Here is a 23,318-nt window from a genome sequence, read left to right as displayed (position 1 = left end):
AATCCAAATTGCATGCATGCACAGAACCATGTGTGCTTGCTACTTAAAGGTTTTGTCTATGCACTTGACTAGACAAAGGGCTGTTTAGTGGTGTGTAAGCTCCAATGCTGAGCATTTGTGGCTTGGCATGAAATATTATTAGGTACCTAAATGAGGCTGAAAAACCAGATCCCAAATGCCAAGGATAGGTAATTCTACAGCTATGCTCATAAGCTAATAACATAGTTTCATGATAGTCATAGCGCCACCCTGGTTAATATTCTGGACATTGAACCATTGAGTACTGCAAGCATAGATGTTAGACATGGAAAATATCAGAATATTTAAATTATCTCTCTGCAGAGGTAGGATTATACTTTACAGAACATTTTCTCATGTTCATGCTCATGCATTAGAAAGTAGAATCTGACCCACAGTTTTTCTATTGCGGAGGAACAGATTAGTAATTTCAGTGCTCTCTGCCATGTCACACTGCTCTCCTAATAATCAGAAACACCTTGCTGCAATTCTAGCAGCATGACAGTGTGGAAAGAAAGCATAAATAAATAATAGAGTGACCTGCAGACTAATGCTTTCCCCAAGTTCAAAAGTAATGTCATTTTCAAGTATATATTTTAAGATGACATGCCATTAAAATAAAAATTTAATGAACAGGGGCAAAAAAAAGCAGCATATTTCATTTCACATTAAATACATTGAGGTGGCTTGTCACTTCACCATTTCTTTCCCAGGGGATGATAGATAAAACAACTTGAAGAAATGAAGGACAACATCTGTGCTACTATTTCCTTAATTTGACCATGGGAGCTGCCATGTCAGATCAGAGCAGTTGGTCCTTGTATTTCAGTATCTTCTTTCTGAAAGTGACCAACACAACATGGTTCAGAGAAAAGTAGAGCAAAAATAAACAAAAAACCTGGTGAAGGAAATAGAACAACTTGTCCCAGAAGGAAAATGCCCTCCTAACTTCTGTCAGACAATTAATGGTTGTCTTATATCCTTAAACATCAAAATCTACAGTTTTATTTTCTATTGTTTTTATGATGTCATCCTTACAAACCTAGCTCGGTGCTTCCTATCTGTTTAAGATTGGTTAGTCCTTATGCAAAGTCAAACATGTTTGTGATTCCCTGATACTTATCATAAAAGGGTTTGTTACACCTTATACTTTGAGGCACACAAATGTTTATAGGTCTTAGTGCTAGCTTAAGTTCAGAGCAGCAGGGCCTGGAGGACTGAAAGGTAAAGATCCTCCATCCCCCACCATCCCAATCTGGGTTTCCCCTCTGAACCCTGGGGTTTCCCTTGCTCCACCCCCCCTTCTGGGGCACCCCCCTGCCTCTCAGGGTCCCGTCCCCCCCCCCCCGCCCATCCTCTAGGGTTCCCCCTACCACTTACTTGTTGCTGCCTGGCTGTCTCAGGAGAGCAGGCAGGGAAGGATTAACCTGCCTTCCCACCCACTGCTGCAGGGGTGCTGCTCTTCTCCCTGCTGAGCCTACCAAGAGAGCAGCAGCTGCCACAGTGGCAGTGGCTGGGAAGGCAGGTTAACTCCTCCCTGCCTACTCCCCCAGGACAGACATCATGGACAGCCACAAGTAAGTTTGAGAGAGTGGGGGGCCAGTGAGCAGGGATCTAGGGTGCTAGAGAGGGTAGGGGGAGCAGTGGGCCTGATCCAGGCCAGCCAGGGAGAGAGAGAGTGGGTGGGCTGTTTATGCTAAACTGTAGCCAATCTAGGCTACAGCTAAGTGTAACAGGTGCTAGCTAACACGGATCAGAGATAATTCTGTTTTGGAGTGGCATAACGTAAGCCATGTAATGAGTGCTTAAAACCAATTATAGGTGTTAATGTGTAGAAAATCCAGGTGTTAAGAGCTCCAGAAGCTGCCCAGCATTACTGTGTAACAAGGCCCAAAGAAAGATTTAAAATGTTTCAAATATAACATGAAGTCTACATTTTATTTTAGTGTGTATTTTGAGAGGTTAACAGAATGCCTGACTGAAAAGCAAGAGTGAGCAAGGTGTCAGAATGCAACTGTCTTTGCTAACTGTAGCAGTAGTATCAGTGCCTTGTGATACCTTGATAGCCTTTGATGACCTGATGGAGGATTATGACAATCTCTTTTCTAGAAGACTGATGCAATAAAGTCTGTGCAATGATAAAGGGATCCAGGATTGGATTGTGAATCCATTGGTGTGTGCGTGCATGTGTGTGTGTGTGCATGTGCATCCATGTATGTCTTTAACACATGTGCACACGTGTGAAAATGCACACATGGCAGCTGTTAGAGAACTGCAAGAAGCTCAGATAAGCTGCTATGGCTATGCTTTCTTCTGGGAACGATACTGCTATTTCAGGATATACTGATTGTCTGATGTTGCAGTGTCATTCTGAGAAGTATTGTCTTTCAGTGGCTGAACTTCTGGGTATCATACCATTCTCTCTAGCTGTGCTATAATGAGCTGGATGGATGGCTATAAAAGGTGAGCAACATGTTTTGGATAAAATAACAACTATGCTCAACTTTCATGCAGAACATAAAACAAACATCACTTTCTGAAGGTTACAATGGCTTCAAAGTATTTCTGGCAAGAAATAAATGAAGGAGCATTGTGAATCATGTTAAATCAGTTCTTTTTTAACTTGGGGAGATGGTTTCATCATGGATAAGTGTGAGGCTTATCTCAAGTGAATCTTCTGAGGTTTGCATATTGCTTTAAGTCATGTGAGAAAAAAGAATATATATATTTGACTATCCAAAAATCAGATAGTGTGATAACCTTATTGGCTGGAACAGCAACAAAGATGTGAAGAAGATTTCAGATTATGTACTTTATTAAAAAAGGAGGGCCTGATTCTTGGTGGACGCATCTACATGAGATGATTACTGCAGAACTGCCTAATTAACTCAGCGGTAAAGCATCACCATCTATACTAGTTGTGCTACTAGGCCAGAGTAAACTATTTAACTCCACTGTTAGATAGTACTGCCTGACACAAGTACTATTCCATGGTGGAGTTATTTACTGCACTGCAATGCACATATAGATGGTGATCTATATGTGCCTCTGGCTGGGGCATGAGGGTGCTACAGGTTGGGGCTGTCTGCTGGCTAGCCCCGCACTGTAGCACTCTTGTGCCCCAGCCAGCCTGTCTAGAGCACATTTAGGTGTGCAGAAGCAGACCCAGGTAGGTAGGCTGACCTCCTGGGCTCCCTGCTAGCTGGGGTTGGACCACCCTAGCTCACTGTGCTGTAGTCCTGGGATCACATGTAAGTGCTGCACCTGGAAGCCATAAACTCCAGTACATATCGCTGACTGATGACAGAGATTGGTATGGATAAAATACACTGTAATTTACTGTTTCTCAGAATCAATAAAAGGCCATAATAATTTGAACATGAATTAGAGCAGCCTTACAGTCATAAAGCTACTTTAATTTATGTTGAAAGCATAGATCCAGAAAAAGAATAACCTAAAACTAGGGTCTAAATCTGGTCTACAAGAGGGAGTTATTGAGAAGTAAGCAAGGGTGTGGTTTTACAGTAACTAACTTACGTTAACTAAATATGAAAGTGGAGTAAATTATTTTGCTTTTACTGTCCAACGAGAGTGTACACGTTGGGGTTTAGTATGGAGGAGACTAGTGCACTGTAAATTCAAATCCTAGCTTGTTCCTTATTAACTTTTTGGTGTCGATAAACCATAAGCTTAAATCAAAAAATTAGCTGAAATCTAATGCGTGGAAGGCATGGAAAATTTGTTAAAACAAGCAATCTCTAGAGATAAGAGTTACCTCAAGTTTCTATAACAAGTACTTTAAAACAGGGCTATCCAATTCCAGAGCAGCTAGTCACCATATGCCACATGGGCCTGCTGCTGTGCTGTCAGCATCCCCACACCGATTCATATGGACACTCTTCCACCGTGGGGGATGACGGCGGGGTGCAGATCCCCTGAGCCACATACTCCCTAGGCCTTGCAGGCCACTCCAGCCCATACCATCCATAGACGTAGAGGCAGGAAATAGAAGTTGGAGGAAGGAGAGGTAGTCCAGAGACCCTGGCATTAGCAGCAACCAGACTGGGAGAGGGGAGGAGTAGCTCCCAGGTGGGAGCCTGTGGGTTACAAATTAAACCTTTTTGGACTGCATGTGGGCTGCATGTGGTCTTCAGGCCACAAGTTGGCTCACCATGCCTTGAAGCATAAGTGTTACCTGTCAGAAGATGGAGGGGAAAAAATCTGGAGCTTAAACATTTTAGCAATAGATGATTAAATCAAAATGTTTGAGAATTATTATTATTTTTTAAATTTGGTTCAGGGAAATGCAACTTCTATGAGTTAGCAAATTATTTTTTCCCTGAATTTGCTAGTTGTTTTCCTCCCAAAGAAAAATACATATAAAAATATTTTTTCTAGCTAAAGGAAAACAAATGCTATGTATTAGCAACAGCAGAAATTCCTGTGGTTGAAACTTGACATAAAGGTATGCCCTCTAACATAGAAGTTATACAGAAGAATTTTTATGAAATGTATACATTAGGATTTTTCTCACTTTCCATTTTTTAACTCCCCTCCCTCTGCCCTCTAGATCTTGAGCCACCACAAATAAAATAGTTGAATTAACTAAGGTGTAACAACACCATCAACTAAGGATCTGCTCTTCTGTTTTGGTATCTTCTGTTCTTCCCTCTAGTCAAGTGTCCTTAAAACATGTGAAACGAGTAACATTAAAGATAGGCTGTCAAAATCTACAATATGAATTAAAAGTTAGTCAATCCCAGTTTGTTTTGATGAATGTAGCTATGCCTTAGTGTTATCATTCTTATTAAAAATTAGATGAGCAATTAACTCCTAATTTGAGTATCTTCACACATTAAAGTAACTTGATAATAAAGCATCTTATTACATACAATAAAAATATGGTACAACATATTTAATTCCTTAGTGTATTATTCTAATACTGTACCAGAAAAGGATGCGAGAAAAGAATGGAGAAGATTCCAGAGTTTTTTGAAGACCCATCACCTAGTCTGTACACCCCTACAAAGGGAAGCCAGTTTCAAAAGAATAGTGCACATTTGCAAAATGTATAGTTCAGAGTACACTTCAGAAAAAGCTTGGAGATATTTTTGTATTTGTAAGTATTCAGCTGAATATCTAAACCAGCTTACAGGTATCAGAAAAGTGCTTAGAAGAACAGGCACTTTTAAGCTCAATCTTAATGACTACTGCTAGGAATTTTATGGAAATAGAGAAATCTGCCATGGCAGTTTTACTATCCAGATTTAATAAAACCAAAATTTCATCACTTCAGGTTTACACTAAGGGAAATTGCTTTAAATCTTTTTGGCGTGCTTAAACCATCAAAGAGCCTTAAGATTAGAGGGTGCATTCGTTGGTACTTTCTTTTTTTCGTTTGTACGTTTGTTCATGTTGTAAATGGAATGTGCTATCTTATTTCCAGAAAAAAAGTTTTGCCATTCAGGAAATACACAGTAATCATATAATATTAATTTGTTGCTGTTCTACACTGAAGGAGCTGTCTAAACTCTTCTTAACATTTGTTAAACAGAAACAGAATATTCTTACATCACAGAGTCATGAAATGTTCTTTGATTTTTTACTACAGATGAAAAGTGAGAAAAGGTGATCCAAATGAATACGAAATGAAGGATTTTTTTTTTCGCCTTAGCTTAGATATGTAGGCTTATACATAGTGAAAAATATGTGGAATGACAATGTAGTAAAGTTGCACAGTTTTAGGTATTAAATAAGTCATTGGAAATATTTCATTTATGGAATTCAAGTGTTATACCCTTGTACTTGTCTGTATTCTCATGTGTTGAATGCACTATAAAATCCTGCTTACCTCATCACAACAAACTCTCATAGAAATTTCATAAGCCAACAAAGCACAGATGGCAGATGGCATATGTTAAACCTCAATTTAAGTTTTACTTGTTAAGGAAGACTATCCGATTTCAGAGCCTGAATAGTGTTTATACTAATACCACAACAAACATGAATAAAAAACCCCCACAAAGTCTATCAATATTAAAAAAAAAAATCAGACAGATTTACAAGTATCTGGCAAAATTAAAAGGCTAGCTAAGAGCCTTTCAGATTAGATTTCATTAATTAGATCGATTTTCTTAAGTTTATTATGTTGTATATTCCTCTTTCAACAGACAGGCTCAAATTTTCCCCACATGTAATTCCATTAAAATAACTACACACACACACGCGCACACACACATATATAAAATGGGTATGTGTGTGTGTATATAATATATATACACACATACACACACACTTTTTAATACAATATATGTGCAAATATAGAACCATTTATACACACAAATATATTTATATATTTCATTTCTATAAACACATATCACTTAGGTCAATGGATTTTTCACAATGGCTTCCATTCAATAATAAATTTGGTCTATATAATTTATTGTCCTTGTAGGCACCAAAATGCAATTTGACAATTCATTCAGAGGAAAAAAACCATAAAGATCAAAAAAAAAAAATGTTATAGAGTGTATGAAGCACAAAACCTGCACATGTTCTACATAAAATTATCTTTTCCTCAAAAAAAAAAGAAAAAAAAGATTGACAGAGCAGAAGAGGATGGGGAGCTTCTAGAGGGCCTTTGTAAATGGGCCTACCCCAGCAAAAATGGTGAAGAGACAAAAGAAAATTTAAAAAGTTTAATGCAGAATCATGAAAGAGCATAGGAAGCAGGGGCTGAAGGAGGAAACTGGTATTTATCTTGGATGTACCTTTTATGTAATCTGACAGGACTAATCTGAGGAAACAGGTAAACTCAAAAGTTTAATTATTTTCCTGTCAGAAATCACCTACTTGCCCACATCCTTTTGAATGCAAATATTTTACATATGCTCAGGGTCAAACACAGAAACTGAAGGGCACCTCTACATTAAAATGAAAGCAAAGCAAAATACCATAGTGTTTTTGAGAAAGTTTTAGTTTGCTTTCTGCTGCACTGCAGTCAATTGTGGGGAGAGAATGAATGCAGAAAAATGTCCAGGCTCTAAAGAGAGACTACAACAAAAAATAAAAGAGAAAGTGCAAATGTGAGTTTTGGCTGCAGATTCAATTAAGGATCATTTCCCTCATGGATTCACAATAACTAAAAAGGAATGTGGGCCCCTGCAAAGCAAAACTGGCAAATATTTTTGTTTTATCCAAATGCTCTTTTGCAAATGTAATGACCCTGTTCTCTGCCCAGCTACATGCTCATAGAGCTGAGCAGGGAAAAAGCTACCCAGTTTCTTCCCTACTCAGTTCCATGATCATGGAGCTGGATGGGGAACAGGATCCCCAGCCCCTACCAGCTGGGAGCTCCCAGTTCCAGCTCTATGATCCTTATTTCCCAGTGCCAGCTTCACAGTTGCAAAACTGGTGCTGGGAGCTCCTTGCTGGTGGGTGCTGGGGAGCCTGTTTTCTGCCCAACTCTGTAATCACAGAGCTGGGTGGGGAACAGGCTGGGCAGATTTTTATCTACTCAGCTCTGTGGATCTCCCAGCACTGGCCCCGTGACTGCGGAGCCGATGCTGGGAGATAGGGGTCTCCAAGCCCCCCGGTCCATGATTGTGATTTCAGAGTGGGAGGCTTGGAGCTCTTTGCTGCTGAGGCAGGGGGACAGAGTCCCTACCCAGGCTCCTGTGGCAGCGTGGCCACAGGCAGCAACCAGGGGTAGGGAGCAATTTCTCACCCCCTGGTAGCCAGCTGATCAGGAGCAGATTTGCTCCTGGTCAGGTGTCTACATGAATGCTACTGCACCAATACTCATTGAAAGTAAATTTTCTACCTTAATTTGCAGGTAGCAAATTTACTCATGGTTAGTGAGGGTTACTATGCAGTAAGTATGTGCACGTGTAGATGCACATGCTTACTGCACAGTAAACTATGCTACTGCACAGTAAAGCATCTTGTGTAGACATGTCCACTGGGTGCATCTACACGTGCTTTTCTGTGGAGTTGACATATTAGCTTTGCAGTAAAGCATCACCTTCTATACATAAGCTGATATTACGGCACAGTAAATTAATTAACTCTGCTGTAAGATAGTACTGTCAGGGACTGCTCCATCCAGCTCAAACTGTTGCAGTCCCAGGCACACATGCAGACAGTGCACCCAGGAGCAGCTGACTCCAGCACAAACTGCACCAGGGTTTATCACGTTGCCTTGATGACATGTCTAGATGCACCCACAGAGTACAAATCATGTATCCACTTCACAGTACTTTTATCTAGTTTGCATTTCCTTAGCTTGAGAATATCATGAGAGATAGTCAAGAGCCTTGCTAAAATCAAGGTAGGTCACATTCACTGCTCTGCCCCATCCACAGAGCCTGCCCCATTATCATTGAAAGAAATCAGGTTGGTTAGGCATGACTTGCTTTTAGTTAATTCATGTTGGCTCTTTCTGATGACCACCTAGAGATCAGCACCTAGAGGAGAACTCTAGGTGCTTCACAATAGATTCCTTGAGAACCTACTCCATGATCCTTCCAGGGATAAAGGTCAAACTGACTGGTCTGTAATTCCTTGGATACTTCTTCCCTGTCTTAAAGATGGGCATCGTTTGCCCTTTCCTAATCATCTAAGACCAGCCTCCACAAGCTCTCAAAGAGGATAGGCAATGACTCTGAAATTACCTCAACCAATCCCTTTAGTACTTCAGGATGTATCCCATTTAGCCTTTTTGACCTGAAAGCATCTAGCTACTCTAAGAAATGCCTAACCTCTGCTTCTACAACTTGAACTACAGACTACTGTTTGCCCCCTTCTTTGTTGCCAATTGCATTTGTCATCTGGTAGCTAACTTTATTTATGAAGTAGAAAAGACATTAAATAAAAAAAGATATATATAAAAATGTATTCAACATGCAAGAACGATACATAGCCATATGTCCCCAAAAGGTATCTAAATACCTGACAAACTCATTTTTTCCACAGTTTAAATGAAATATGTTAATTAAAAAAATATGCCTCATTTCTTACACTTACAGCTTGGTATCCCCTTAAAAAGTGATTATATTATGAAATTACTATTGTTTCACTTTAATATGATATTATGTTATATACACATAAACATAAAGTGGACAGACAGACAGAAGGATGTACTGTATATAATATTATGCATGCCAAAACTGGGAAGATTCTACCTTCTGTCTTATTCACACCAATTTGAACTTGCAGTAATTTATATCAGTGGCAATGACATTTTTTTTTTGCTTGTTACTGTTCATAAGTAAGTAGCAGCCTTTAAAAAATGGACCCACCTGAACAGAATGGGAAGGGCTGCCTGGCAGACAGACAGAGTTTGTCCCAGAGGAGACACTGTAGGCTCTGAAGGCAAGTGAAGCTGTTTTGGAAGCAGCCCTGTTGGAAGTGGGAGGGGTGATGTAACCCCAGTAAAGTTTTGAAATAGAGTCATTAGCAAAAGCCTGGGAAGGGCCCTGAGCTGGGAATGGCTGAGAGGCTTGGATAAAAGGGGGAGCAGTTTTTCCCATGGGGTGGAACAAGAGAGAGAGAGAGGGGCTGAGGGACAGGCTGGAGACGGGATTCAGAGTCTCAACACAGTGGTCCCTCGGAGAGCCCCTGAGAGAGCCCTGCAAAAGCAGCAGTAGAAGCTGCAACAGAGTGACACAGTATCCAGTGTGATACAGTATCCAGTTCTTCTCTCTGGCCTAGGAGGCTGCCATGGCAGGATCAGGCAGTGACTGCTTGTGTGGAGAATCCAAGCCTAGAGAAACCTGACTGCAGCCAGTGTGGCTGGGTGAGCACAGTAGAGCCGAGGTGGGGGGGGAGGACTGCCGGAGTCTGCCCTAGTTTCCTAGATGGGTGAGGGGACCCAGGGGCAGACAAAGGCCAAGGAGGGGGTGCATTTACTGGGGCTGCGAGGCTGTGTGGGACAGGAGGGTTGCTACAGCCTGCAGCTCAGACACTGTTCACAGCAGAGCCGGGGAAAGGGGGTCAAAGGCAGGGGGAAGCTGTCTTGCAGGGTCTGCAGAAGAGAAGCCACCGCTTGCTGCCCAGAGACCCTTGCTGCCCAGAGACTCCAGGAGCACGGAGGCGGACACCAGCGCCAAGGAGCATCCACAGACCACGTGCAGGGACATAGACAGTCCTGCTCCCTGAGATACCCCACCAGGGGCAGTGCACACGGGATCCCCAGTACACTGTGTGCAAGTGAGAGATTGTGTAAATAAGTTCTTGAGGGTTTATTAGTCGGTATATCTATGTGCTTATTTAATGATTATTTGTTATGTGTAAATAATTAAATCTTGTAAATAATTTGAGAATTGTCTGTGAGGGTGCTTGATTGTAAGGGGAGGCTCTCCACTCGGGGGCACTGCAGCAGCTTCCCGGGGGGGGGGGCGGGGAGGGGGTTGGGCAGGGCTACTGGCTACCGGGTACCCCAGGATCCCATTATTCAGGTGATGGTGCATGTAGTGTCATGCCCAAGGTCACATGTAATATACAGAGAAGGATTTAGTCTGAAATCAGGCAGAAAGGAGGACAGATTTGTACCTTATAGACTAACTAAATCAGAAATGCATAAGCTTTCATAAGCAGAAGCTTACTTCATCAGATGCTAAGAAGGGACACTGAAGTCATTTTGATGAAGCAAGTTTCTTCTTACCAAAGCTTATACATCGTGGATTTAGTTAGCCTATAAGGTACAAATTTACCTTGACTTCTGTATAAGGAATATAACCATTCAATGTGGCCACCTATTCCAGGAACTCCAGAAAACTTTATTACTATCAAGCTATCACATTATTCAATTTGTAGATCAGAAATATGTAATAAATGAAGAGATAAGTCTTCTAATAACTTACTGTACAATAGTAGAACTGTCTATAACACAATGAAATATCATAAAAGTACCATTAAACTATTACAGGCATTCTACCTCCACAACTCTGCCAGAATTTAACAGTAGATATATAGAAAAATCAATAATAGGTTAAGTTAGTGGAACAGAATTATTGGACTTTAAAAAAAATAGATATTGTAAATCATGACATACTCTGCTAGGGCATCTCTTAGAAAGGAGTATTAGGATACTTTATTAAACTATTTTATTAAATGTTTCCTATTGTACTTATGGGACATACTAAACAAGCAACTCATTATTGGCAAAATTCAGTCCAGAGAAGACAATGAAACTTCATGATGGCCTAGGTTTTGCATTAATCTTCTCTGGGCAGGGGTGAAATTCACCCCATTTGAAATAAAAATAATTTTCAGATTATGTCATGGCATCTGGTGTGTCTTTCTGTTTTACATGCCTTGCAAAAGATATCTGTACAGCACTTCAGTTGTGCTGAGGATCTTACTTTATTATGGTGAGACAGTTTTGAATCAGCTACGTAGCTCTCATGTCTAAAGGTGTTGCTGCATGCTAACTTAAATGTATATTAAGGGTGCTTAAAACATAAGTGTCCACACATTGGGGTAGGAAAACACATGCTAAGGGCCCTCTGAATGGCTCAGCCTCTTCCATCAAGGATTCTATCTAATTGGTTTTGTGTGGTTTCTGTTGCAGTCATGTGTGCCTGCTCTGCAGGCATAAAACCAGTTGGGAATGATTCTCCAATATCCCAGGAAGCACCATTCCTATTCACTCTGTCTACAATGACAGCAGGAGCAGCTGGGGGAGGACCTAAAGGTAGGATTCTCCTCTCCCCTCCTATTACTCCCCCCTCCCCCGATCCAAGGGCTCCCCTGTCCATCCCCCTCACCCCCAGGACTCCTCCCCTGTCCTCTACTCCTTGGTATTCCCCTTCTCCATCTCCCCCCACTGCCCCCTGCCCCCAGGGCTCCTTCTCTGCCTCCCAACCCTTACAGCTCACCTACAGCTCCCAATGCAGTCCCAGTGGAAAAAGCAGAGAAGAGGAACTAGTCTGCTACTGCTACCAAGCTGTGGCTGCTCTTTGGGCTGGTCCAGGGTTCCCATTCCCTGCCTGCTCTAATGAGAGCTGCAGGTAAGCCATGAGCTGTTGCGGGGAGAGGGGCAGTGAGTGGGGATCTGGGTGTGGGGGGAGGTTGGCATGATTCAGCATGTGGTGGGGGCAGGTGGCACCCCCCACATGGTGGCCTCCATGTTGCTTGCCCCCCCCTGCATCCTCAGATCAGACCCACCCTCTTCCACACACTAGATCCCTGCTCACTGCCATTCCAGTGCTGTCCTGGTGGATGGAGCAAACAGGAAGAACCCACCTGCTACTGCCACTCTCTAGGCTGGGCTCAGCCCAGAGAGCAGCCATGGTTTGGTAGCAGCAGCAGTGGCAGTGGGCAGGTTCCCCTTCCATGTTTGCTCTACCAGGATAGTGTCAGGAGCTGCAGGTGAGCTGTGAGGGCCTGGGGGGACAGGGGAGGAATCCTGAGCGGCAGACAGATAGCCCCAGGGATGGGGGACGGGGCAGCTTCAGGCCCAATCCTGGCTGGACCCTTCCAGTCCCTGGCTTCCCACAATCTGGGTCACCTACTGTGCCTCTAAGAGCAGGCAAGTTGGACTTGGCTCCTACATATGCCCTTGCTCACCAGACCGCTAAGAGCAGGTCAGAGCAGTGCAGGTTATAGGGGGTATTAAACCTTGACATGTTATTTAAAATTAATTTTAAAAATAAAATTAAAATTAGCATGTGCTAAGTTTAATGTGTAACAAGGCCATAAATGAATTCAAATAGTTGTACCCTCCACACTAGAAATACTAAACCATATTACCAAAAATCACTTGGTTAAGTGAAATCTTTCCTGAGATATTTATTCTAAGGGAAGATGGACCGCTGAACAATATATTAACTGTATCTTTATGAAAAAATGGTATTCATAGTACTCAGAATAAATTTAATGCAAGTTCTATATAAAAATACTGCTGATCCCTAACTTGCCTTTTGCCTAGTGTGACCATATGTCCTGGTTTGACCAGGACAGTCCTGGATTTTGTAGTTCATCCCAGCATCCTGGCTGGTTGCCTAAAATTGAAGCAAAATTTCCAGACTGGTAGTGCCACCCAATCTGCATGTGCCTGGCCTGGCTCCTCCTGAGCAGTGGCTGGAGGTTGGGGGCAGATTGGGTTGAGCACCTCTCCTCCTGGCTAGTTTGGAGATCAGCCAAGCTGGGACAGGCCAGGGGAGGGGGCTGGAGCCATGGCTCAGGTACTTGTGCAGGGTGAGGTGGGATGGCTGTCTGTAGCTGGCAGCATCATGTTCTGACACTGTCTCCACTGCCAAAGCCTGGGCTGTGCACAGCAACCCTGGGCAGCTGCTGACAGCAGCTGTGGGGTGCAGGGGCCACTGTGGGGTGGGGTCCAGCCTCTGCGTGTGGGTATGGAGCCTGGCTGCAGGGTCATCCCATCCTGCTCTGTCATCAGGGCTCCCTGGAGCTGCAGAGTCAGTATGTGTGCGCACATGTGGGGGGGGGGGGGGTGTATGTGTGGTGCCCCCATCCCATATTTCCTTCAAAATAATATGGTCACCCTACTTCTGCCTGGCTTCAGACTAACACAGCTAACTACACCTGATTTTATGTTGTTAGAAGTATTATAGGACCAAACCTGGCAACATGCATAATATTGGTATAGCTCAGGGAATGGCCTTTAAGCTGCTAAAACCTGTGTACTAATAGAGAAATCCATCTCCATCACAGACTAATACTCTTTCTGGTTTCTTCTGGAGCACAGTGCAAATTGATAATGGGATCATACTAAAGGTCTGACATAGAAAAGTTTAAATTTAAATATGTGTTTAATTCTCATATGGCAGTTGGATGTAAGAGCGTATTTCAGTGTTATTCTGAATAGGGTTGATTTCTTGAATCATCATGTGGGGCTCTGTGTGACAACATAAGTGATCATTAGATTTTCAGAAAACCATTGCTCTTTGCCCTGAGCCCACATTTCTTCTTGCCTTTGTGAACATGTCGACGCCTAGTGGTGTATAATAAAGCTGACAACCAGCTACCTGTTCCAATGAACAAACTGCTGCTTATGCACTGACTCTGCCATCTTCTGTTACTTTCTCTTTCCTTATGTGCCTATGATTTGGATAAGATTTCATCCATGGCATTTCAAAGTCATATTTCACATTTCAAAGAAAATTGTTGATGGTTGTCATATACAGTATGAAGAATAACATGAGCTCAAAATGACATAATTCTTGAAGTGGTACATAATTAAGCAAGCTGGAGATGTATCTTATTTCAAAAGTATTTGTTCATATTTTATAATCCATTCAATTTGTGTTTCCTCTGTAAATATGTCCCGGTACCTTTGTAGAAAGCCATTTTCAGTTTTAAAACCTGATTTTTTTTTAATGCTTATCAAATCAATAAATGGGGGAAAAAACTAAGCAAAACAAGGCAAAATAAAAATGCCCTTATGATTTCTCTGAGAAATCTCAACTGAACAAAACAGCATGAATTGGAAATCAGAAAGAAGGAAAACAATTTACAGATGTTTTGTGAATGAGTTTAGATAATGAATACATCTTAGTGAATCAGTGTCCGTTTTATGCATAAAGTCTAGATCAGGACTTTCCAACTTCCCAGCAACCAGGGACCACATGCTACAGAGGGCTAACATGGTGTCTACCTTTAAGAAAGGGAAGAAGGATAACCCTGCAAACTATAGATTGGTTGGTTTGACTTTAGTTCTGGGAACAATTTTTGAAAAAAAATATTAAAGAAGCCATCAATTACAAGCTGGTAACAGCTGGGTTATTAAGAAGCAACCAGCATGGCTTTTTCAAGGGTAGTTCATGCCTGACAAACTTGATGTCCTTCTGTGATCAGGTAACTAACCATCTGGATGAGGGACATGAGGTTGATGTCATTTACTTAGACTTCAGGAAAGCCTTTGATTCTGTTTCACATGTGATTCTCTCAACCAGACTGGAGGGTACTGGGCTGAGCCAGTTTTCAGTGAGGTGGGTGGACACCTGGCTTAGAGGCCAATCCCAAAGAGTTGTAGTTGATGGGATGGCCCCATCTTGGAGGGCCGTCTCCAATGGTGTCCCCCAGGGATTGGTGCTGGGATCCATGCTCTTTAACATATTTATTAATTACTTGGATTAGGGGGTGAAAAGCTCAGTGATTAAGTTTTTGAATGATACTAAGCTGTGGGGAAATGCTGGTATATCAGAGGATAGCATAAAGATCCAGGATGACCTTGACAGACTGGTTTTATGGGTGGAAAGTAATCTGATGAGATTTAACAGGGAGAAGTGCAGGTTTCTTCATCTGCGTAGGAAGAACCTTCACCATAACTACACGATGGGTGGTAGTCCCCTGGATGGCACAGCATCTGAACAAAACCTGGGGGTCACAATTGACCGGAAGATGAACATGAGCCAACAGTGCAATAAGGTTGCCAGCAGGGCAAATAGAACTCTGGCGTGCATCAGCCAATGTGCTGCCAATAGATCCAGGGAGGTGCTCCTTCCTCTCTATTTGGCATCGGTGAAACCATAGCAAGAGTACTGTGTCCAGTTCTGGGCACCACACTTCAAGAAGGATGTGGATAAGCTCAAGAGGGCACAAAGAAGGGCCACCCATATGATTAGGGGCACAGAGGATAGGCCTATGAGGAGAGACTCCAGTAACTGGGACTGTTCAGCTGAGAAAGAGAAGGCTGAGAGATGACTTGATAGTCACCTACAAGTATGTCAGGGGTGAGCATCAAGACCTAGGGAAGCAAGTGTTTGGGAAGGCACCTCAAGGGAGGACGAGCTAAATGAGTGTAAATTCAGGCTGGACATAAGAAAAAACTTTTTCTCTGTAAGGGTCACCAGAATCTGGAACACACTCCCAACAGAGGTGGTGCAATCACCATTCTTGGAGTTGTTCAAGATGCGGCTGGACAAGTACCTTGTTGAGCTCATCTGAGCCCAATAACTTCATGCTCATGGCAGGGGACCAGATTTGATGATCTTGCAGGTCCCTTCTGGTCTTTTGATTCTATGATTCTATGAGTATGTGTGTATATATATATATATATATATATATATATATATATATATATATATATATATAGACCAGGCCCTGAGTTTTTGTCTGACTGCAGAAGGCATGACACTACCTAATTATCATAGCAACAATATTGTGTACAGTCAATATTGTGATGATCACCTCTGTTTAGTAAATCGATCACAATTTCATTTGCAGTTCCAGCAAACAATATGCGTATCAGATAATTCTATTTATCTATTATTTCTCTAGAGCAGAAAGCATAAAAAAATCCTGTTTACATCAACTATTACACTTTAACTCACCCATAATGTAACAGGTGGGAAAGCAACAGGTACTAACCTGATCTCATTAGCTAAGACCATTCAGGGTTGAATACAACACACCAATGGGTGCTTCATATAGTGTTTTCAAATTATAGTAAGCAAAAGAAATTGTTGGGGTTTTTTTGCAACCTGCAGAATAGATTTAGCCTTATGGATTTGAGGGGTATTCTCGATGATTGATGTTTCTTTTCCTTTAATTGTATTACTATATGCTGCAAAAGAAACCAAAAAAACCTCCCTTTATTCTTCAGAGTTATACCCCGTAGTGCAGCCAGGGGGGCAGGTGTGCCTCTCCATGGAAGTCTGATGCTCCCAGTGGTGACATTGACCCTTCCCACGTGGCTCCGCCCTCCTGTGCTGGGTCTCACGCACTGGGCCATGGATTCCCCCAGGGAAGACAGCAGGGCAGGGAGTTCCAAACCCACAGCAGGCAACCCATATCTGCCATTCCTCCCCCCAACAGACTCTGCTTCTGTCATGCCACCTGTCGGGGAGGGGAGCCAAGCTCCATGCTCTGCTTGGGCTGCAGCAGCTGCTGCTTCCCAAAGGTGGCATCCTGGGCTTGCCTGCTACTGGGGGCTGCAGACTCTGGTTCCTGTCCCTGTAGCTCTGGCAACTGAGGGCTCCATCCAGCAGGGCTGTGGGGGAGGTAGGGGCTGTAGGTGGGGAGTGAGGGGCACCAGCAGGGTCAGAGGGCTGTCAGTCATGGGTGAGGGGCAAGGGCTTGGGCAGGGCAGTGGCATATCAAGGCTGCTCAGCACCACAAAGCAATAGTGGGGGTGGGGGCACAGGTGCAGATGGACATGTGTCCTGGTGAGTGAAGTGAGCTCTGATTTTCCATGATTAAAAACCCCCAAAATCAAACACCAAATTTTATAGATATTTAGAATTTATTTTATTATAGTAATTGAGGCACTGGTAGACTTCCAAATTGCTTTAAAATTGTAAACATATCAATAAAACATTTTGCTCAATTGAGATATATATATACATTAATTTTAATTGTGAAAAAAATGTGCATTTTGGTGTTTGTAACCTGAGAATTTGCAATTCTTAAACAAAGAAAATGAGGATACCGGTCACAAGAAATTATCCAATAACATCTGTTGAAGTAAGTTGTTGCTCACAAAGGCTTATGTGTCTCTGAATTAGCTGGTCTATAAGGTGCAACTCTGTTCTGCCTTCTGTTTGACTTTAGACTTACACAGATAACTCCTTTAGATTTTCAGATTTGTCTAAGTGACTGAAAAGCACAGGTTTCATTTACCTCTAGATGCCCACATGTCTTTGAAATTCCCTCTCTTGGCACCTACAAACCTAATTGTCCATACCCTAAAAAATTGGGTTGTTTATTTATTCCATCAATAAGATAATACTAAGACTATATTATGTTTGTGATATGAATTTAAAGTTGAGAAAATTGCTTTTTCTCTTTTGCAGGAAATTAAGTGTCCTTAATAGTTCTTTCATTCCAAAATGGAATGAGATTAGGGAGCCTATGACTTCCCCCACAGAAGAAAATTCTGGAAAAAAATGTTTTAGTTTGTTTATACATGTACATATATATTAATGTAAGTCAACCTGAAGGATTATTTTCCAGACTTTTCGAAATTGTCAATGATACATGCATACATATTATATTTTATACATACATACACATAGAAAAACATAAAATACTCTGTTGAAATGTTATAAGACTGTTCCATTATGATTTGGTTTAAATTAACACACTTTACAGGAACAGTTAAACTGTGATGAAATGGCACTTTCTGACTGAACACTATTCCATCTGAGAATTCCAAACCAGCTCTATATACAACTTTAATGCTGCTGAATACAAATATAATTATTATAAAATTATGCAATCACATATCTCTAACTTATATGATATATTTTTCCCTGCAAGCTAAAATATGAGTGGCATATTTTAATATTTTATTCTTTCTGTATACTATTGTCAAATATAGGTATTTTTATTGATTTTATATAATAAATTCTTTCTTTAAGAACCTGTATTTAAGTAACATAGCTATCATGTATCGTTCACAGATACCATAAAAGAAGCATATATGCTAGTTTTTTATTGCCTTCTGGATTCATAAGATTCTATAGTTTTAGGCCTTTGCTTTAGGGGGGCTTGGGTATTCCTAGAAGGAATTTAATATTTTTTATGCACAAATTGTCATGAAATTAAGGTAGAGATTCAATATCCTGCGGACTAAAGCTGAGTCTTCATCAAATATGTTTTTTGTGTACAGAAAGCTTGTGGAATATCTTTAAGAACCACTCACACTGTGGCAAAAAGCTTACTCAGACCACGTACAGATGTTACACATCAACCCGTATACGTCATTGGAAACTGGTCTACGTTCATAACAAAACAGAAATTCAGTGCATGCAGACTAGTTCAGAAATGGCAGGACCCAGTCTAAGACAGACCTGGATTGATGTGGTATCAGACTTAATTGATTTAGGTTAGACCAGTCTATTGAACTTCTGTACCAGATCCCCTACTGACTCAAGTTACATTGCTGTCTGCCAGCATCCCAAGCTGCTTTGCAGGTCCCTGTAGCCTTTCTCCCAGGTTGATGCTCTGTAACTCAGCCCATGCTTGGCTGCTCTGGCTGAGCATTCAGTGGGACCCGCCCCCAGGTTGTCACAGAGCTGAGTCAGCAAAGCCTCTTTCTCCAGCCTCACATTCTGCCTCCAGCCACCTCTGAGCCACAAGTAGGGTGGGGATGGGGACAGGGACAGGCTTTTCTTGCATGAACCTGACTCAGGTTCTCCTAGACCCAAGGCAGCACAGTATCTCCCCAGCCTTGTGTCCTGCCTTTGGCCAGTTGTTACCTGCAGTCAGGCAGGGAAGCGGAGGCTTGTGCTGCATAGACCCAGTGGTCCATCAACTGGGCTGTACTGGGCAGTGGGGAGCCTGCTGGGAGGCATGTAGGAGTACCCCCAACCTGTTGGCCTCAGCCAGCATAAGCAACCTGCCTGCTCCTCCCTCCCCCCTGCCCCCACAAGGGCAAATGTGTGTTGTGTTCACTCCTGAAGTAACCTAGGGTACTTAGAGTAAAGCGCATAACTTAGATCACTTCCGCCTTGGGCTTTTTTACTGTCTGCACCTGGCCTTAGTCTCAGATTTGAATTCTCTCTGAATAAGAATCAAAATTCTTAGCTGCATATGCTATATATAGCAACTAGCAAAATAGGATCTTGGTTCAGTAAATTAAAAAAAAAAAAGAAAAACCTATTAGAGTGGTAAACTATCTACAGGACTGAAATCATTAGAGTTATAGTATGGTTGAAAACTCTCACTGAACAAATCCCAACTCATGAAAACAAAACCCCCCTCTGTTTTATCACTTCATGCTATTGACAAACTTGTCATCTGTCTAATCATGGAAATATGAAAATGGGAAATAAAGAAGACCTTGTGACCTGAATAACTTCCTTACTCTCAGCTGGAGAGCAGCTGCTGAGCTTACTTTATCAGTCTGTGTCAGCAGTAGTATAACAAGGGATGGGTGAGCAAGGTACCAGCTTCAGCACTGACCTAGGTGGAACACCAGAATGGCAGCCTGCTATGCATTCTGTGCTGTGGCCACAGCAGCAGCCAGGTGCAGGGACACCACAGTGCTACTGTGGTAGCCGCATCAGCAACAACTGGGGTGGGCAGACCATGCTGCAGCATCAGTAGCCAGGGGACTCTGATTCCTGCCCAATCCATCCCTCCCTCCCTCTATGCTCCATACCTTACCCTGTGCTTGGCACCCCTCTCTTCCAGGATTTGTTTTTCCTTCCTTTTCCTTCCTGCTTTCCAATTTAAAACACAGTGGAGAGCATCACCTGATGTAAGGTAATCAATATAAATTTCTGCTATATAATAGACCAAACATTGTCACCTGACCATCTTGGTGCTGTCTTGGTGAAGAGGCAGTTGGAAGAACTGAGTGTGTTTAAGTCAGCAGGCCCAGATGATCTTCATCCAAGGATGCTGAAGGAATTGGCCAGTGTCATAGCAGAGCCATTGGCATGGCTGTTTGAGTACTCATGGTGCTCAGGTTAGGTCCCAGAGGACTGGAAAAGGGCCAATGTGGTTCCTGCTTTCAAGAAGGGGAGGAAGGAGGATCTGGGTAACTATAGACTGGTTAGTCTCACCTTTATCCTTGGGAAAAAAACTTTGAAAAATTATTAAGTATCACATTTGTGAGAGTCCAGCGGGAAAAATAATGCTGAAGGGCAACCAGCATGGATTCATAGCAGGTAGATCTTTCCTGACTAACCTTGTTTCTTTTTATGACCAGGGCACAAAATGCTTAGATGCAGAAGTCGTGGTAGATGTCATTTACTTGGATTTTAAGAAGACCTTTGACATGGTATCTTATCCTATTCTCATAAATAAACTGAGCAGCTGTGATGTAGATGATTACACGGTCAGGTGGGTGGCAAATTGGCTTAGGAGTCTCACCCAGAGAATGGTGGTGGATGGGTTGGTATCGACCTGGAAAGATCTGGGCAGTGGAGTCCCACAAGGCTTGGTCCTTGGATCAATGTCATCATCAGTGACTTGGATGAGGGTGTGGAGAGCACTCTGTCCATATTCGCAGATGATACCAAATTATGGGGTAAAGTTAACACACTAGAGGGTAGGGAATGAATCCAAGTGGATTTGGACAGGTTGGAAAAGTGGGCAGAACAGAATAGAATGCAGTTCAAGACAAGTGCGAAGTGCTGCACCTGGGCAAAAAGAATCACCAGCATGCTTACAGGCTGGAGGATGACCTTCTCAGCAGCACAGCAGTGGAAAGGGATCTCAGAGTCATTGTTGACACCAAGATGAATATGAGTCATCAATGTGATAAAGTGATCAGTAAAACTAACCGCATTTTATCATGCGTTAGCAGGCACATGACGAACAGGTCCAGGGAAGTGATACTTTCCCCCCTGGAACACTGGTCAGGCCACTGTTGGAGTACTGTATCCAGTTTTGGGTGCTACACTCCAAGAGGTTTGATATAGCTAGGTTTGCTCCCGTTTTACATTTGCTTTCTGCTTATATTTCAGTGAATTAATTTACTGGAGACAATATTCACCAAAAATGGAATTTTTAAATTAATTTCAATCTTGTAGAGTTTTTATTATCTTTTGGTAAGCCCCAGAATCTCTGGCCACCACATCTATTTCTTCCTGACCCAAAATGTGCTTATAAGTATGACCATGAGTGGAACAAGCCAGACACTTCTGGAGTTTTCAAGTATCCAGGGTACTTAACTAGGCTAACTTTTTTTGAAACATTTCATTCTGAGCACATCTGTACTCTCACTGTTTATAGCGCTTCAAAGGCACTCAGCATTTCAAACAAAACAGATGTCCACACACAGAGTCTTCTTTCTTTTCTGTCCTTTCTGATATTTTGTCATGACTGTCTAAGAGCAGGATTTTTATTTTTTTTTTTTTTGCAAAAGTAAATGGGAACCAAAATTCAAGATTTGGTTATTTCTCCTTGTTCCTTATCATAGCAAGGAGCAAAAGTCACTTTAAAGAGAATATTCACTTGAACGGACTTTACTGAATGGCAAAGAGGAACTTTTCTACAAAGGAGGGAGCACATAACTATTGAATTGCATTTATTTTCATCTTTACTGTTTTTTTTTTTTATTTCCTGTTACATATATTGAATAAAGTTTTAAAGGAATTTCCACGGAGTAGTAGGTGTTCTAACAATCAATCATAGTACCTTTAGCAGTGGCCTATACAGTTTTAATGATGTAACAGTAAAAAGAAGGTTCCAGTAAACTTTCTAGTCTTAGGCCTCGTCCTTACAATGGACTGTTTTTTTCTACAAGGAAGGTGGACTACCAGTTAAAACTTTTGAAAAGGAAGGGGAGCTGGCATTGCAGCAGTGTCATCTAGGACTTTTGTCGAGGCCTTCCACTATAGCCTGTGGGTCTGTGTATTCTTCCCACCATGTCCCACTCAAAAAATTGTAAGACCAAGACTTCAGCCTCAGTGTTAAAATATTAATAATGTACTGTCTGCAGAGGGACATATTAAATCTTTTGAATATGGTGACATAATAGCTTCTCTGATAATGTCATAATTTTACAGATTGCCTGAAATACTGATCACTTCCAATGCATCAGTAGCTTTTATGCTGTCATGCTCTGAATATATCATGTTCATTTAAAAATAAATCATCTTTGAAATGCAGACACAGTTCCTTCTCTGATGTGCTTCTTCTAATTGTCTATTTTATACGTTTGTGAGAAGTAGCACCAGTTATCAAACATAGAAGGGATAGCAGATTCATATTTCTTCTGAAATGTTTACCCATGATTACATTATGGCAAAATATATATACATATCAATATAGTAGCTGCACACCAATCCAAATATAACAGTTCTGCATCAATAGCTATTCTTTTGTTTGCATAATATTACACCAAATACTTGCATATAATGATATGCTTAAATATACATATTCACAGTAAATTTTCATCTATCTGTTTATATTACATAGAACAATATAGCACCATATACCATATCTAAAAATTACTGGTGAAATCCTGGCTCCATTCAAGTCAGTGGCAAAATCCCATGAATCTCTATACTGCCACAATTTCACAAATAGCTTTAGGTGTGGCACGTGCTGTTATATTGTTCTTAATAATATTATAGACAGATATACAATACTGAAAAACAAGAGTATAAAAAGGCTAATGTCTGGTTCTTTGAAAATCTAGCAGTCACATTATAATGAGATCCATTATGTTTTCAAGACACAAAGCTCAAACCTATGATTTCACTCCACATGAATTTTACATTAAATAAGAAATAAGAGGACAAGACGGAAAATACATTTCTGAAAACAAAGCATAGCCCCCTCTCTCTCAACATGCTGCCTCACAAAATGGCAGCTGCCCCACTGCAAAACAAACTGCACATATGTCAATTTGCTGCACACTGATACTGACATCATAA

The sequence above is a fragment of the Alligator mississippiensis genome, chromosome 5, assembly GCF_030867095.1.
Source record: "Alligator mississippiensis isolate rAllMis1 chromosome 5, rAllMis1, whole genome shotgun sequence".
Lineage (NCBI taxonomy): Eukaryota > Metazoa > Chordata > Crocodylia > Alligatoridae > Alligator > Alligator mississippiensis.
This window is presented reverse-complemented; position numbering follows the sequence as displayed.